This window comes from Vulpes vulpes, chromosome 1, assembly GCF_048418805.1.
Source record: "Vulpes vulpes isolate BD-2025 chromosome 1, VulVul3, whole genome shotgun sequence".
In the NCBI taxonomy this organism is placed as follows: Eukaryota; Metazoa; Chordata; class Mammalia; order Carnivora; family Canidae; genus Vulpes; species Vulpes vulpes.
Genome location: NC_132780.1, coordinates 184,158,630 through 184,171,861, shown reverse-complemented (window position 1 = coordinate 184,171,861; position 13,232 = coordinate 184,158,630). Strand labels below are relative to the sequence as shown.

Here is a 13,232-nt window from a genome sequence, read left to right as displayed (position 1 = left end):
TAGCACCGCCTGCAGCCCGGGGTTTGATCCTGGGGACCCTGGATCGAGTCCCATGTTGGACTCCCTGCGTGGAGCCTGCTTCTCCCTTTGCCTGTGCCTGTGCCTCTCTCTCTCTCTCTCTCTCTGTCTCTATGAATAAATAAATAAAATCATTTAAAAAATAATACTCTAAAAATATGTAGAAAAGATAATCCTTTCCCTTTGTTTTTCTCAGTGTACCACCACTGATTACCATTCTATGGAGTAGAATGTATGACATATACATAATACTAAATATAGTAGTATATAATCCTAAATTCTACAAATTTTGCTTGAATTCAATTACGTTACATAATTTACTCATGTATTTCAGAAATATATCATATGAACAAACATTACATTCCTAATATTACAAATCCTAAAGTTGTGATCCAAATTCCTTTATTGCTCACACTCAGACAGAAGCTACTAAAATTCCTAATCCTTTACAGGAAGCAGCTGTTCTAAAGTCTAACTCTGCTTATATATGTAACACCCATATGTATGTATACTACCCAACATGACCCCCAAGTAATATCAAAACAATAAGAAATCTTACACTCACAGGTTTCCTGGAAAATATATGAATTATAAAGTCATCCCAAATCCAAAAATACACATCAATGCACTCTTCCATACAAGTGCCTTTGTCTTGCAAATGTATATAAAAATGCCCTTTACAGAGGTAGTTCTCATCAAATGAGAGATCAAATCTTTCTAATCAACACTAACCAAAGATAAAGTCCCTCCCGCATTGTCCAAAAGCAATAACTATTTCTTTGTCTTGATTCACAAATATTCTTTTTCACTGAAAAGGAGGTTCTTATCACAGCACTTATCAGCCAGAGCTAAGTAAGTAAGGACTGATATTTTTGCCCAGAGCCTTATTCTGCCCCCTTGCCCAGGGGCAGCTATAATTTCTCTCCTATTTAAAACTTTGTGGCAGACAGCTTTGCTGAAGGGGCAAACTGAGCCCACCCTTTAGCAGGAGCCCATGCTGTGAAGGCACAGGTGTCTCTGTCCTTGCCAGTCCTGTCATCCCACTGAGATAAGCAGGGGCACCGGTCTCCCCTCAGTTCCCAGGAGGCAGCAGAAATCCCACACTTCTGCAAATTCAGAAAGGGACAAAAGAAGGGCACAGGAGCAAATCAACAATCAACTGACATTCCTGACCCTCCACCAAAGAGCCAGCATGTTAAAAAGCAGTGCTTGGCCAACAAGGGGTGGGAAGCCATGGAAGCATCTTTCAATACACTGAGTGACAATGCATGGACAGTTCCTCCTCTCTAAGCGGACGGAGTATTGAGCAAGCTCTCCACCTTCCAATGCATGTCTTCACATGTATGGTGCACTGACTACTGTTATGTTACATGGAAGTACACTATTTTATAGATATTTTTAAATGACTTAAATTCTAATATAACATAAAACTTTAGCAAGATACCCTTTTAATATTATGTACAATTTCTTTAGGTCATAAGTGTGGACAGTTCCCCCAGGCTGAGCGAGCAGGTGTTGAGACTCAGTGTGTCAAACTACATAGAAGCTCACTTCGTTAACATGAGTCATGTTTATTAATATCAATTATTATTATAAATTAATATTCAGCTGAGCAGATATGATAATAAGACTTATTCTTTCATTGTTCACTTAAAACTGTATGAAGTTGGAGACTAACAAATTAAACCAGAATAATGACTGCCACAGAGAGGAAAGTCCCTATTCATAAATAAATGCACCAAAAAAAATAAATAAATAAATAAATAAATAAATAAATGCACCAAATTCTGTGTACCATATTCTCTTCTTTGAGACTAAATGAAAAATTTCTGTTCAAAAGTAACATTCCCATAAAATCCTAAAGCACCAGAAACTAGGGACACGGGATCAGGGCATTTTTCCCTATCAGAACAATAAAAATGTTACCATGGAGGAATATTAAAAATTGTAACAGTGTTCACTCGAGTGCTATAATGAAAATTGTGTCAACATTTGCTTGTAAAACAGATTCTTCAAGGGAGGGTGCACATTAACCATTATGGGTGACTACAGACTTATATAAGACACATAGGCTATTTTTTCTTCTAAGAAATATATTTCAATAAAATCAAATCTGATGAGATTCCCAGGTTTATAGATTGTCAGACAAGAGACCTGACATATTTTAAAAAGAATATTCAGCTGAGCACATATGATAATAACAGATATTCTTTCATTGTTCATGTAAAACTTTATGAAGTTGGAGACCAACAAATGCTCTTATTTTCATCTTCACATAAAACATGGGCCTGGTAATATTCTGGTTTCTCTTCAAATCCTATAAATCTTTTGCCTTTTGCTAAAGGTTTCCATAAAGAGGAACAGTTTATAAGGTTTTTTAGGGTTTTTAAAAATATGTATGATGTATATATACAGCTTACTCTCGAATGGCACAGAAAAAGCTCTCTCTCTCTTCCACATGCCTCCCTCTCCTCCCCTCCTCTCTCAATATGTGTGTATACACACAGACACACACACATACATACAGAGAGAAAGACAGAAAGAACACATGATAAAGTGAATGAGGTAATCTGTTTAAGAAATTAGCAAATCATATGGGTTTTCTTTGTACTATTCTTTTTCTTGCAACTTTTCATTAAGTCTGAAATTATTTTGAAATAAAATATCAAAAACACAGAAGAAAATTATGGCTGGTAATCGTCTTTATATATATATTTTAAAAATACATGCCACAGAGCATCAAAAGCAAGAGCCCTTGAGACCAAGGGTATCACCTTCCTATAGAGTGAAACACCCAGGTTTGGAGGAATCACAACAAAAACTACCCCAGGCCTGCCACATTTAAGTCCCAGATATTTAGGATGGCAAACAAAAAGTGACCTAAGTTGTCCTTTGGTTTAGTCTTATAACACAAGAGGATTTTTCACAAGGCTTTTATAAGGGTTGTATATCAAAATGAAGAGAAAATAAATATGGGAAAAGAGATGAAGTTAGGATACTGTGATATATTATCCACCTGTGAGAGTGGCCACCAGTTTGAGCTGATCTTGGAAAACATAGCAGAAAGAACAGTACAAGTATGACTGACACTGGACCAGTCATTTGGCTTCCCACCTGTAAAATCAGTGAGTTGATGAGAGTCTCTTCGACCTCTAGGATATATAAAACCTATAGATCCACCAAAAGTAACATTTTAAAATAGAATCCTCCAAACTTCCTATAGGTGGGAGAGGCAACCAAAATTAATCGCTAGGTCTGGATTCCAAGCCTCAGATTTCCATAGCATATATAGTTTTTATAAATCTCTTTTCAGAAAGACAAAGTGATTTTTCTGGTCTATAATTCTATACTCACCAAAACATAGGGATGAGTGTGTGCAAGTGAAAGTGTGTGTGCACACAGGCTCACATGCAGACAATGAGGTTTCATTATGGTCTTTTCTCCCTGGAAACTACTTTGCTCGGAGCATATTATCTCACTTAAAAGTAACTATCTCTTGTAAAAATAAAACAATCTCAGACAAAGAACACACATTTCAAATTTGTAAAACAACAGCTTCAAGGTACTAAGGATTTAAAATCTCAGAATGAGAGATGCCTGGGTTGCTCAGTGGTTAAGTGTCTGCCTTTGGCTCAGGGTGTGATCCTGTAGTCCTGGGATCGAGTCCCACATCGGGCTCCCTGCATGGAGCCTATTTCTCCCTCTGCCTATGTCTCTGCCTTTCTCTCTCTCTCTATCATGAATAAATAAATAACATCTTTTTTAAAAAAATTTTTAAAGAAAATAATAAAATAATAAAATCTCAGAATGAGGGGTGCCTGGGTGGCTCAGTGAAACATCTGCCTTCAGCTCAGGTCATGATTTCAGGGTCCTGAGATCGAGCCCTGCATCAGTGGGCTCCCTACTCAGGGAGGAGTCTGCTTCTGCCTCTCCCTCTGCCCTTTCCCCCCTCATGTGAACTCTCTCTCTCAGATCAATAAATAAAATCTTTGGGATCCCTGGGTGGCTCAGCGGCTTGGCACCTGCCTTTGGCCCAAAGATCCCTGGAGTCCCAGGATAGAGTCCTGTGTTGGGCTCCTGGCATGGTCCCTGCTTCTCCCTATGCCTGTGTCTCTGCCTCTCTCTCTCTCTCTCTCTCTTTCTCTGTGTGTGTGTGTGTGTCTGTAATGAATAAATAAAAAATAAATTAAAATCTTTAAAAATAAATAAATAAGATCACAGAATGAGATTTTATGTCAGTGCAAATATTTTGCAAACTAATCACATACATTTTTACCTGAGGATTCTCTTGAAATATATCATTCTCATATCTATATACAAAGCTTTTTAGATGGGAAAAATATCCCACAGGGCAATAAAGATAACCAACATTATCTGTACCAATGATGGTGCAGGGAAAATGGAACCTATTCTTGGTCTCCTCATCTGTTAGCAAAATACAGAAACAACTAGAAAACACTTCCTATACATGCCTTTCAGTGATCTGATACTGGTCTCTGAGACAAAAAAATAATACCCATTTACCTAATCCTTGATGGCATCAGAGTACTTACTTGATGCTGGACTATTAACAATAAAATAAGTAAAATCTTTATACAGGTATCCCTCTGAATATCAAAGGGATTTTGCATGTGGTCAGTGAGATATTAAGATTATATTGTTAGAACAACTCCGGGAAATGAAGGAAAGCCAACTTAGTCAACAGAATAAAACACCACTATATCCCATTGGCAACAGGGACTAGGGTGACCCTAAATGGGTCACAACACTTTGTATTATTTCCCAGCTACTGTATGCAACGAGGATGGATTATTAGGGTGAAGTCAGCTGAGGTGGCCAGGAAAACTTGATGCTTTCTTCTACCACTAATGGCTTTGTGCCCATAGAAGTGAATGTAATTCAGTGAAAAAGGAGGCTTGACTTGTTGCTGAAGACCTGTTTCTGCAACCTAACTTATTGGGCTTTGTAAAAAAACACTAGCATACTGAGCCTCAGCTTCAGCATCTGTAAAACAAGGATGATACTAGTTACATCACAGGGGTCTCCAGGGGACTGAAAGAGAGAACGTGACAGTGTTTGGCAAACTACAATATTGAAACCATATACGGAACTAACATGATGGCAAGGTGCCACCAAATGATGGAACTAATCCTCAATTCAATTATACTTGTGAATCCATGATAAAGGCAGCGCATTCAGAGTATTTTTATAGAACACGAAAATCGTGCAATTTTGGTATAAATTTTAAGAAACTGCTGTAATTAATAAGAAATTTGCTACACAGCATTAAATACTTCACGTTGTAAAGTGAGAATAAAAGTATGGCAGATAATCGGTTGCAGATTACAAACTAGCCTTTAAGATGAGCCTGTTTTCACAGACATGGACTCAGTAATCCTAACTTGGTAATTTAAGGTCTGTGGCTTTGTTAAATACCGAGTCAGAGAAGAATGAATGAACAAAAGATAAAAAGGAAGGAAGGAAGGAAGGAAGGAAGGAAGGAAGGAAGGAAGGAAGGAAGGAAGGAAGGAAGGAAAGAGGGAGGGAAGGAAGGAAGGAAGGAAGAAAGAAAAAGAAAGAGAGAGATATAGACATAAACCTAGTTGTTTTTGCATAGCACTCAGTGTGTATTTACTTTTTGTACTTGGCTTGAGTCTCTCATTAAAAATACTTGAATTCATGTCCATAAGTCCCCTCAAATCTCAACTCAGTTCACTGGGTGGCAAGGAAAAAAATATATAAGCCAAGCTATCAGGCTTGAGACAACTAAAATAATGATTGATTGTCTGAGCTGATTACTTTCCTTGTTGTTTCGTTGCTCTGAGGTAAATGATATAACCATGAATCTTTTCTTTTAGTTTTTTTTTTTTTTTCAGCCAATTCCTCAATTTCTTGTTGAGTGTCCATTATGTGCCAGGAACTTTCCTAGTTAGTGAGAAAGAAGATTCTAATCAGTTCACATATATACACTCTTTTTTACCATTCACTTCCAAGCTCTATTAACACCATAAAACTCAAGGCTTACTCTTGACCTCAAGTGTCTTACTGTATCCCTGTAAAACATACATATGGAATAATGGAATTAGGGGGAAAAAAATCCCACAAATTTGGAATCCTGCAAATTCTGTTTATTGTAAGCAGATTTTCAGACACATGCAAAAACCATCTTTTATTTTTTTTATTTTTTTAAAAAGATTTTATTTATTTATTCATGAGAGACACAGAGAGAGAGGCAGAGACACAGGCAGAGGGAGAAGCAGGCTCCATGCAGGAAGCCGACGTGTGACTTGATCCTGGGTCTCCAGGATCACACCCTGGGCCAAAGGCAGGTGCTAAACCGCTGAACCACCCAGGGATCTCCCCCAAAACCATCTTTTAATGTTGCCATTTCCCTCATGGATGTTTTAAATATTACCGGTGCATGTATATGAATTTTATCTTAAAAAAAATCACTGTTTAATTTGTAAACATGCCCTGGAGCATCCTGAGAGCATCGAGCTTTTGAATATTTCTTTATGAACTGATTCAATAATAATGAACCAATAGCAGGCTCACTGACGCACATACTCCCTGCCTGAAATTAAACCTTTAATGACCAAAAGGACCTCACAGGCTCAAGCAGCTGCCCCAAGTCACTGATAGAGATAGTCAAATCCCTCAAACAAAAGTTACTATGATGGATTTAGATGTCCCCGAAGTATCTAAGCTGCATTTGAGGTTTTAATGTTGGCAGCCTCCAAATAACAAGAAAATCATCCTCAGTGGTTACTTTATTAAACAGTAATTTAGAGCTACAGAGCATAATGATTACAGTGGGGAATCCCCTAACTGAAGTGTATGACTAAACATTGTTGGGGGCCCGACTCTACTATCTGGAGCTGATGTGCTGGGGCTGGGGAGCCAGAGCCTATATTCTCAGTGAGTTGCAGAGAATTCACATAAATGCAATGCTCACCACTGACCACTTTCACTATGTGAAATTCAGCTTAGTTACTGAGGTTTAAAGAGAATATTTCACACTGTAGTCTCTAACTGCATTTCGTCATAGGATGATGAAACAGGGCAACTGTGGGAACAGTGAATCCTCTATTCATACCTTGCAACTACTCAGAGTATAATACACAAGTAATATTGTTGTCAGAGAAGATATATTCTCCAGCACAATTATCATATATTCTTTGGCTAGGAAAAGTAGCTTAGAGAATCAATCTATGATGATCATGTAAGGAAGACAGCTATGTGGAAAAACAGGCTCAGTGCAGGAGAACCAGTGGCTTGACAATCTCGGAAGACTTGCAAGCGATAAAGCAATTGCATAAGGTAGGAGCCATTCCAGGAGCTACCCTAAGAATCTGTTTCAGCCCCACTGCCTGGCACCCAATAGGAAACCTGCAAGTGTTTGCTGAACAAGAGACAGTGGGAATTGAGAGACTGCAACCTGGAGAAATCACAGATCCGAGAAGGTTAGAAGGAACAAAGAGTTGGAAGAGCAAGGGAAACTTTGAAGGTAGGGTTGGAAGAATTGAAGAAGAAAGAGAAACTGCCTCTGATGCCCAGGCCCAGCCCCAGGAGCAGAAGGAATGCCAGCACAGGCCAGGAGATGAATCCTGAGGCGCTCAGCAGGACGTTTGCAGGGGGACCTCATGGTGGATCGGATACTGAGCCAAGCTGAGAGCAGAGCAGTGGCCTGTGGTGGAGGGCTTATGAGGACCCAGGAAAGGTAGTCTATCTTTGGATAGTTAGATATAAGGTCCAACAGATCAGGGACACAGGAACTCAGTCAGGCTTAAACCAAAACAATTTGAAATAATGAGCTATACCTCCTTTAAGAAAAAAATAGTCTTCCTCCGAAACTAATCATGCATTATTTAATTAATTGAATTTAAATTTAAATATATATATATATAAATTAAAAAAAGGAGGAAGTCTTTGCTCAAGTCCCATGAATTTGCAAACATAGTGAAATCTACAAGATAAAATCACTCACTGTCACGGAGACCATAAATTAATATCAAAACTGAACCTCACCCTACTTTTTTAAATACCAGAGGCTATCGACTGATTTGACATTTCTCCCCTAATTACCTTTTAATTTCCCATTACTTCAACAAAACAAGACATAACTAATCAATAATTTCACTAAGCATCCCTGAGGGCTACTTTATCTGTGCTGTCCATAGAGCTAAACAAAACTAATCACTTGTGGTCCTATGTGGCCAAGAAGCTGGTGAGACCATATGTGTATACGTGTGTGTGTATGTGCGTGTGTATTCCCAATCTTATTCTCATTTCTTTTTAAATAAACATTTTAAAATAGCACTATTGCTGAAATAAGGACTGCATTAAGACAGCAACTGAATTGAATGACTTAATTCATTTTTGGAGCCTCTTCAGGTGAGACTGAATTATCACTTAATGGCTCTCTTTACCATTCAAAAATGAATAGCTAACTTAAAAAAAAAACCAAGAAATAAATAATGTGAAATAGAATACTTGAAGTGAAATTATAATCATTATGATGCTGTCACCTTAACATCTATAGACTTAATTGTTTTACAATTCACTTGACATGTGAGAAAAATGTCCAACACTAGGTAGAAATACGCTGCTGAACATTCACTGGGGGAAAAGGAGCTGAAGACAACACAAATGAAAAAGCAGGACCACGAGGCTCGCTCTCAGGTGTCTAATCAAGGAGACCACTGTGCACAGCCAGGAGACAGAAATAATGGTTTTTCTTCATTTTTTCTTTTCCTCTATTTTTTCTTTGTAAAAGGTATGCATTGAAGAGGATTGTAGTGGGCCACATCCTGTAAACACCAGCATTATTAGCTGGCTGCCTGCCTACCCTCAAATAGCAGTAAGATAAGGGGCCGAACTGATACAAATTGATATTTGCAACTTCTAATAACGTCCTTACTATTAACAGACAAATTTCTGTCTCCTTGCCCCACACTCCCCAAGAATGTAGCAAAGGGAGTAAGATGCTGCCCTCGGAAACAGGCATTCAACAAATCACTGTGAGACGTGCTAGTGAGGGAAATGTCAGGAGAATGGAACCTTCGCTTCCATAAATGTGCCCATCTGAATTTCCAGCGTTTGCTGGCTAGTGTAAGAAACTGCAGAACCGCCATGTGAGCTGCTGCATTAGCAAACTGGCCGTAGTATCCCCGTCGTTTAAACTTCCCCACTGCACAATCGGAATGGAAACATTTGCTCTATTGGAAGGCAGTGATAAGGATGGATTTTTAAAGTTTCCATTTTTAAGTGAAAATGAAAGAAAAATGCTCTTCTAGATGTGTTTTGCCTTTGAGCTCCATTTGAAAAAAGAAAAAAAAAAGGCAGAGAAAGCTGCTATGAAGGTCACCGAGTGAAAGAACTTCCTCAGGGCACAGAATAAATTAAATCCCAAGGAAAAAATAAAATGTGATTTCCAGAGTGTGAGGCACAAACTCCAAATGACAATGATTGACAGCCAAACTATATCCGTGCAATATCCAAGACTGCACGTTCTCATTTACCTCAGTGTAGCCAGCAAGCGCCCATTAAACATCCGTCTGATGCCCAAATTAACCTTCTTGGCAAACTGAAAGAGGCACAAACTATCATAATCAACCTTTCATTATCACAGCAGCCTCTAGTTAAAGGGTCAGAATAATTGTGCCATCAGAGCCTTGATTGTTTTCAATCAACAGACGGCTGGAGTGACAGCTCGGTGATGGAGGGGTCTGATGAAACCGCACCAGGCCTAATCAGAGCAGATGAAAGGAAGGCATGATTGGTGCAAATGAACAGTCGTGCCTCTCCTTTTCATTTACAATCTGAAATTACTCTTAAATTTGTGGGGTTTTTTTTTCCTCCCTTATGAGCACCACTGAAAGAATGTTTGACTTATTATGAGTTCTGACAGTGCAGAGTTATAAAACACAGGTAGGGTTATCAGCTGAGGCTTTAAGTGGGTATTCAGCATAATTCTAACAAATTCACTCTTGAAAAGCACAAAATGACTAAAAAGGCTTCCAATGACCTAACCTCTCAGCGCTGTTTGATTAACAGACCCATTTATTCCGTTGGCATTCTAAATGATGAGAAGATAAAACCGAGGGCAGAAATACCCTGTAAATGTTTTCTCTCAACCAACTGCTCTGTTTGCTTCAGTACCAGTTCCTCTGCCCCAAATCCTTCCTGCCCTCGAGGAACACCACACTAAAGGCTCGGAAGAATTCATCCATCAGAGGATATGCATCAAATAGGAGTTGGTTTTGGCTGAGAACATAAAGCTATGCTGGGAACCACAAGAGTGGAAAGGGACTGGAACATACCAACCTAACGCTGATATCAAAAAGAATATGTGGGAAAAAGGATTACGAAATTCTCTGATAGGCTAGGCTAAACTTGCCCTAAAAGGAATTGGGAGAAAACCCAAACAACATAAAAATTGCATTTACATAGCAGTCACTGTTAACAAACTACAGACATTAAACTCCTTAAAAATTTTAGTGACGAATGGAATACACACTTTGAGTGGCAAAAATAAACTTCTAACTTCTATTTTTGTCTTGCATCTTGAGATCAAGCACCAATTATAAGAGTATTATGATTCAGGATAGTACTGCAACACAAAGGAAAAGTCTTTTAGCTGCAAACATTAATATGCATCTAATTTCCGTGTGTCTACCTCCGAGTGTGTTTTAAGAGGCAGGGGACAGCATGGCTGCTGGTTCAGGTTCTTAACCTCTCAACTCTAAGTTTCTACATAAAACGTAGGTCATTTTATTTGTTAGATTGTGAGTTGGAATGATGGCACACAGGTATATAATTAACAAAGTAAAGAGTTATTAAGGACAGCCTGAAGTTTTCCATGCAATATTTAGCAAAATTCGTTCCCTCATACCTAGACCTCTTTTGTAGTCAACTGGTCACCACAAATGTACACAGAATGTGCAAAATTCCCACAGTTCCACCTACATGAAATACACTTGAAGCAGGGTATTACTGTCACACAACTTTCTGCAGCACCTCAAAGTTTCTGTTTTGATTGTTATTTAAGGGACAATTCTCAAAGGAAGATATCTGGCAAAAGGTTCAATCACAAGTATTTTGCAAATCCATCCCTGCCCTCCTGCTGCTTTCTCAAGTGCCCATACTCTTCAGTGGCCACTTTACTTCCCGTGGGTGCACAGGCATCTCCAGCAAGCTGTACCAATGACAGACGCTTCATCATCTCCATCGTGGACTAGTTCTCCCAGTGTGGTATTGGCTTTTTAAGGCATGACTTCCTCTGCTCAGGAGCCAGTTTTGTGTGTTGACCAAAGAGGAGTGACTTCAGGACACTGAACTCACGTGGGATTTGAACCAGGATTTCCTAGCTGGTTCACAGAACATAAAGACAGAAAGCAAGCCAACCTGGGTAAGCGCCTGTTCTAACCCCCAAAACCCAAGTGTGGAACTGATCATTCTAAGGCACCACACAGTCCCTCTATGTGGCCTAAATCTTGAATGAAATGAGAAAGGCAGAAAAATTCTTCAGGGGACCTGGCAAACCTGATAAATCAACCCCTTTGTTTATTATTTAATTGAGCTTCACTCCAAAGAGTGAATAGTCCCAGAAGTGGGTAGAATAAGAAATCGCTCATAGTCCTCGGCAAGTCCAATGTCATTCTTGCAGCCAACGAGAGAGGTGCCTAAAGTGTATTTGCCTCTTAACGAAGTGCTGTCCTTTCTGGATGGAGAGTTTCAGTTTTACTTTCAGCTGTGAGTAATTTCCCATTGTGATTGGCTGACTTATAGTCAATTTAGTATAATTAATGCCAAATTACATTGTAATTCACATAGAATTACAAATTAAAAGCTATATTAAGAGCAAATGAATTAATCAAAATTAATGATATTATGCTCACTTGTTTTAAAGTGTTAATAAGATAGGTCCTTCTAAAACGTTTAAACTTCAGAGCACCATCCATCACTCCTTCAATTACCTGATTTCGTGTGGTCAGAGGAGGTAGCATGTGGGCATTTCTCATCAACAAGAACACACACAAAGAAGATATGTGCATTCAGCCTCTGGCTTTCAGGGCTCCTTTCTGGTTTCTGTTCTTGAAGCATAAATAATGTCTGTGACACTTACTGACACTGATTTGTAATACGTCCTCTAGACAAAGGGAAGCAATGTCTAGAATTTTTGATATCTATCTCTAGAATTCATCAAGAATTTTTTTTTTCCTAAGGAGATTTTTTTTTTCTGGCTGTGATTTGTCTACCAGAATATCAAAGTCTGTTTGCTTTCTTCCAATGTGCCACCCCAAGTAAGGAAGAAGTGGTCAGTCTAAGGAGTAAAGTCTCAGCTCAGAGAATAGATGGCTCTGTATTATGGGCACAAAAGAAGTCTAAGAATTATCTTTATGAGCACTGCTGACAATCATTATCTATTCTAGAATGGCTGCCTTTCTCCTCCAGATGTGCCAAGTTGAGATGTTCTTTATTTTTACCTGAAGCAAAAGTTCTGGAGGCAGGAGCAGTAGAAGGAGTGAGTAAAGATGTCAGTATTCACCAGTAAGTGTCAAGGCTTCTACAACTCTTTCAAATATAAATAATTCTGGAGCCTCTGAGCCACTCCATGGTTAATTTTAGTTCCTATCCCTTAAAATGCCCAGAAAAGGAAAGCTCTAAGGTCTCCATGGCCAGTGGACACTCAACTGGCCCCAAGAGGATTCCCACAGAAATAGTCTCAGATGCAGGATATGGGCCACAGACTCATTTCTTCTGGAAAGAGACTAACATTTATCAATTCCAATAAATTCATTTTCTCTCCTTTTCTCTTAAAACCCATATTTAGACCATCACCCAACTGTCCATTTCTGCTACATGAATTTCTAAATTTTCAATGTGTTGTTTATAAAATAAAAATATAATGATTAATCATTTCCATTCATTCCATCCAATTTCTAACAGCCTGCAGACTTTCCACCACACAGTCTATACAAATCCAGCAAAAATAATGGTGCCCCAGGCTCTCTTTCAAACTGATTTAAATCCCTTGATGGGATTTTAAAGTGATCCTCCCTTATGGACCTTCTCTTCCTGCTTCATACTTTATCACCTATGCCTTGAAGGAATGCAAGGTGGTTCCCTACCTCAGCCGGAATTCTCTAGTCACTTCTCATCAAACCACCTAGAGCCCCAATTTTCCAGGCTCTGATAAAGAAAGGCCCTCT

General features: G+C 38.9%; 1 protein-coding gene and 1 non-coding gene across 11 annotated transcripts in view; one reads left to right on the top strand and one right to left on the bottom strand.

Annotated features, from left to right (window-relative positions):
- Positions 1-13,232, bottom strand: part of KLHL32 (kelch like family member 32) — a 275,868-nt gene that overhangs the window by 101,057 nt on the left and 161,579 nt on the right. The window lies entirely within an intron of this gene.
- Positions 2,313-2,430, top strand: LOC112923208 (U5 spliceosomal RNA). The gene has a single exon (XR_003235636.1). It is a non-coding gene; the product is annotated as a U5 spliceosomal RNA (small nuclear RNA).